The sequence below is a fragment of the Rhea americana genome, unplaced genomic scaffold (assembly GCF_003343005.1).
Source record: "Rhea americana isolate MKP2758 unplaced genomic scaffold, rheAme1 scaffold_154, whole genome shotgun sequence".
Lineage (NCBI taxonomy): Eukaryota > Metazoa > Chordata > Aves > Rheiformes > Rheidae > Rhea > Rhea americana.
The window spans coordinates 1,796,804-1,801,264 of record NW_028185639.1 but is presented as its reverse complement, the minus strand read 5'-3'; the positions used below and the strand labels follow the sequence as shown (position 1 = coordinate 1,801,264).

The window sequence follows — 4,461 nt, the reverse complement described above, 5'->3', positions numbered from 1 at the left end:
GGCGCCGATCGGAACCTGCGTGTGGAGCTGACGGGCCCGGGGGCGCCGCGGCGCGTGGTCCCGCTGCTCTGGACGCCTGCGGTCCGGAAGCCTGTCGGCGATCCGGTAACGGGAGAAGCAGCGGCCTCTGGCAGGGACGCAAGCTGCGTGCCGTTGCCCTTTTCATTTTAAAATAACAGTCAGAAGGCAATCCCGAGACGCCGACAGCTTATGACAACATTTGTCTGGGATCGGGAGCTATTAAAAATCGCATGTTGGGTTTGGATCGGCTCCTACTGGTTCCTGTCCTGCAGTCCTACAATCACCATCAAATTGGTGAGGGCATCGTGGGCCTCATAAACTGTAAAGGATCCAAGCAAATGCCCACTGTCAGTGTGACCACACTTCCCAGGAGACAGGCTTTCCCAGTATTTGCATTATTTCACTGCTGTGTGATTCGCTCCTTGATTACTTCTAACCACAGTTACAGAAAATCAGTCACTGTTTTTCTACAGCTGCTAATCCAGGGCTAGCAAAGCACTTGAAGGGCTTCCTCTGTCAAATCTTGTGTGACAGTAGATGCCTTTGACACATCCTTTTCTGAGACAAATTGTGGTATAAATGAAGCCTCGGTCCTTGGGTCTGATCTAGCTRCAGTATATTTTGGATCAGAATGCAGGAGAGGTAGCAGCTGCTCTAAGGTACTTTTGCATTCTCATCTCAAAGACAGCCAAGACCTGTTTAGCTTTCATTAAAWTCAGAGTAACCTACCATTTGCTCCAATTTGCATCATCACCAGCAAATGGACCTCAGAAATTGATCTGTGGGGCAGAATCACTGGAGATACCGTATGGTCTTTGTGCCATCTGTGCCAGGAGTCCAAAGCAAGAAATTTGCTTATTCACTTACTCACTGCCAGTAAGTGACATTGCAGCAAGTTTGCGTATCCTGTGGCAAGTGTTAAAATCTYAAACAACAAATTGCTGTTCTCATTGCTTTTTCCTTTGAAGGAGTTTAGAAAACATTGCTGCTACCGCTTAAGTTCTGCGTGTTTTTTTCATTCTTAAAGGAAATACCATTGAAATTTTGTGAGGCTACAGAGCAGGTTCAGTTGATGCCTCCACTGTATACAAAGTATCGTGCTATTTTCCTACTGTGTGTGTAGCTTTGGAAACTAAGATCACTCAACACTTTGCAATATAAGCCTTTSTGTTAATTTTGTCAGGCATAATGATATCTACTTGTTCTTTTTCTTTTCTTTCTAGGTGTTTGCTTCAAGGACATTGTTCTTGRTTACATTGGTTTGACATTCCTGGGAATAAACAAATTTCTACTAGTTTTGGCTTTACTCTCTCTGCTTCAGCTAAGCATTTGTCAAATGGGGATGATATTATCCCTTCCTAGCAGAGGGATGTCTGACAAGCCTTTAGATGATGTTGGTAGCATCACAGGGACGTCACAGACTTATCTCCCATGTGRAGTCTGGAGAGGGAATATGAAACAAAAGCTTGGGCCGTTCACATTAGGTAAAGATGTGCAGAGATCTTGACCACCAGAGCCAAAAGAAGCAGCGGTCCTGGGGGAAGTGCTGCGTGGTAACGCTCGTGGTCCATGGGGGTTTGTCGGGGTTGCAGCTGAAGCAGGTCAGGGAGGGCGGCCTGGGTTTAGCAGTGCAGGTGCAGAGCGGAGCCAGCAACGGCGGGTCGCCTCTGGGCTCACGTCAGATTTGGAAGCAGTTCAGCTCCCAGTGTGTGGCGCCAACCCCGAGCCGATGCGCCCCACCGGGTCCTAGCCAYGAGCACATGGGTTGTGCCGCTGGGCCTTCGCGTGCAGCGGCCTGAGCTCAGTGCGGCTGGCGCGGGGCAAATAAACGGGGAGGGGGCTCGGGCCGGTCCCTGGAACGGAGCCGTCTCSGTGCCGTCTCTCCGCGTTGTGCTCTCCCAGGGAGACGCGAGCCAGCTGGCTCGCGACCGGGCGTCAGCACTGCGCCGCAGTCCGGGGTAACCGCGTGTCATTGCGTCCTTCACGGCTACCGTCACAGGCGGTGCACTCGCTGCAGAGGTCCTTCTCGGCTTCGGAAAGCATGACTTGGAAACTGTCGTGTTTTTAACCTTTTTTAATCTCCCAGACACCATTAGAATTAAATTGGTGAAAAGACAAGATAATGCCTGAAATCTGTGCAGAAATGACCATGAGACCACAGAGCTGAAATCAGTTGGAAAACCCCATGCCCTAAGCCTTAATGAAAACCTTGGAGCTTTTGATTTATCTATAGTCTCAAAATGACATTAAATTGCAAGTATTGCAAGTAATCTGGCTTGTTAAACACTTACTGATCTCTCACAGAAGCATTACTTTTGTTTTGCCGTATCTGCACAAATTAGCACTATTTTTGGAGCTGAATTAAAAGCCAAAGGGGGTTATTAGTACAATCAAACTGCTCCCGTGCTTGGCACTAGCACTGCCAGAAGTGCTTTGCCCTGCCTGCAAAGCACGCCAATACAAAGAGAGAAAACAATTCATTTTTGTGTTTAGTGATCCTCCCTCTTATTCTTTTAGAGGTTTGGCATTCCTGAAAATGGAATAAAAGAATATGAATTCATTTCAGCACTTCTGTTCAAGTGGAAATGTCAGTTAGCAGTTACCATGAGCAAGTACAAATAAAACCTGCACAGTAATCAATTATCTCATGTGTATTTGTACTAAAATCAAATGAAATGGTCTGCTCAGTCACTGCCTCTCATTAATCAGTTGTTGATCCAGAAGTATGCAAGACAAATCTCTGTTTTGATGTATTTGAAAGTGTATTCAGCTGCACATCACAAAGAATGCAAGAAAAATCAAAGTTCAGGAATGCCCACAAACTTAAAAATGCAAGAAAAAGATCCCGTGGGATCTACCAATTCGGCTTTAACAGATCATTCCTGTTTAGGAAGTCAAAGACATGAAGGTCCAAAATACAAAAAGCAGAAGAGAAGCCCTTCTTAAATTTGACTTTTAGGGAAAAAAAAAATTGGAGAAAGTCCTTAACCTTGTTCTTAAATAGTGTAGTTTTATAATTCCCAGAAGTATTTATTTCCTTCAGGGTTTCTTTAGCATTTACACATAATCACAATAAATCATGAATAATAATAAATCATAATAAAAAGAATTAATTTATTTACAGCAATCCTGATATCTGTAGACCATATGAGCTAGAATTAGGAACCAAGAACTTTCTAAACCCAGCTCTTACTCTGATGTCTGCTATGTATCAGCAAAAACTTACAAGCTCTGCATTTGCTGCAGTTTCTTCAGAGATCCGTCACACTTCATTTCCAGATGTCTTTGAACTACTTCTGTATTTTGACAACTCTTGTACAACTCTTGTACTTTTCTAACAAAGAGCAGGTATATTTTTACTACAGTTTCATACAAGCATCACAGTATGGCTAAATGGCTAAACAAATTTAAGTATGCTTGATTCAGAGGACTAGGACTCAAGTGTTAACCTTAACTTAATGTGCATTTCAAGTAGGGACTTGCTCCAAACAGCTAATAAATGTTTACTCACATTAATAGTACTACACCTAATTTTCTCCATTAATCTAAACAGCAAAATAAAAACAAACTCAACTGAATTCTTATGTATTTATTACGAAAACTTTTTTATGTTGTAATCGCTATCTAGAGGACAGGACAAAGTGTGGTTCTGAAACAGCCTTGACTTTCTTCAAAACCTTGARAATACGTTGAAAGCAACAGAAAAGCATAGAGGAAAGTTTTGATGTTTTCAGGGACAGAGGAATCTGGACTAATTTTCAGCAGGAAAAGGATTTTTTGAAGTGGTATCCAAAATACGGTGACTCACTTTTACTCAAAATCCATTTCCAAAAGTGATAAAATCACTGATAAGTGATGAGAAGGTATTAAAGCCAGTTTCTTTCGCATGCACTCATCACATCCAGTGACTCKGAGTGCAGTTTAGACTAACGGGGAATATGTATGTGGGGCCTACACGGCTGGATGAAACACAATCCTGCAAAGGTGAAAGGAGATTCACCATCATCTGGTGATCTCGCCCTGGCCTTGTCCGAGCGAGTGCTGGGGTCGGCACGGAGKGCCTGGTGTCCTGGCTGACAGAACGGTGCTCTCATTCCCATATGGAGCAAGGAAAGGAGCAAGGAGACTGCAGCCTGTTGTCCTCTCCCTGCTCTGAGACAGTCGTTCCCTAAAGMTTTGGCATTAGTGGCCCAGCAGCAGCCCCCCAAATTACCTGGCAGCCACCATGAACCTCCATTATCAGCCTCTTGATTTCAGACACTATGAACACAGCATGGTTCTGAGGACAAATTCCCGTGGGCCACCAGCACCACATCAAACGCTTTGGAGAACGCTACTGAAATAATGAAGCATGTGTGAAAAGGAGTGCAAGTGCCCGAAGTTACCATGCAGATTTTACAACCGCAGGCAGGCCACATTGCTAATCYGTACAGGTTCCAA

General features: G+C 44.4%; 1 long non-coding RNA gene across 1 annotated transcript; it reads left to right on the top strand.

Annotated features, from left to right (window-relative positions):
* The first annotated feature begins 15 nt into the window (after positions 1-15).
* LOC146598758 (uncharacterized) lies at positions 16-1,315 on the top strand. Its single transcript, XR_014895217.1, has 2 exons — positions 16-680; positions 1,245-1,315. It is a non-coding gene; the product is annotated as an uncharacterized LOC146598758 (long non-coding RNA).
* Positions 1,316-4,461: the final 3,146 nt, after the last annotated feature.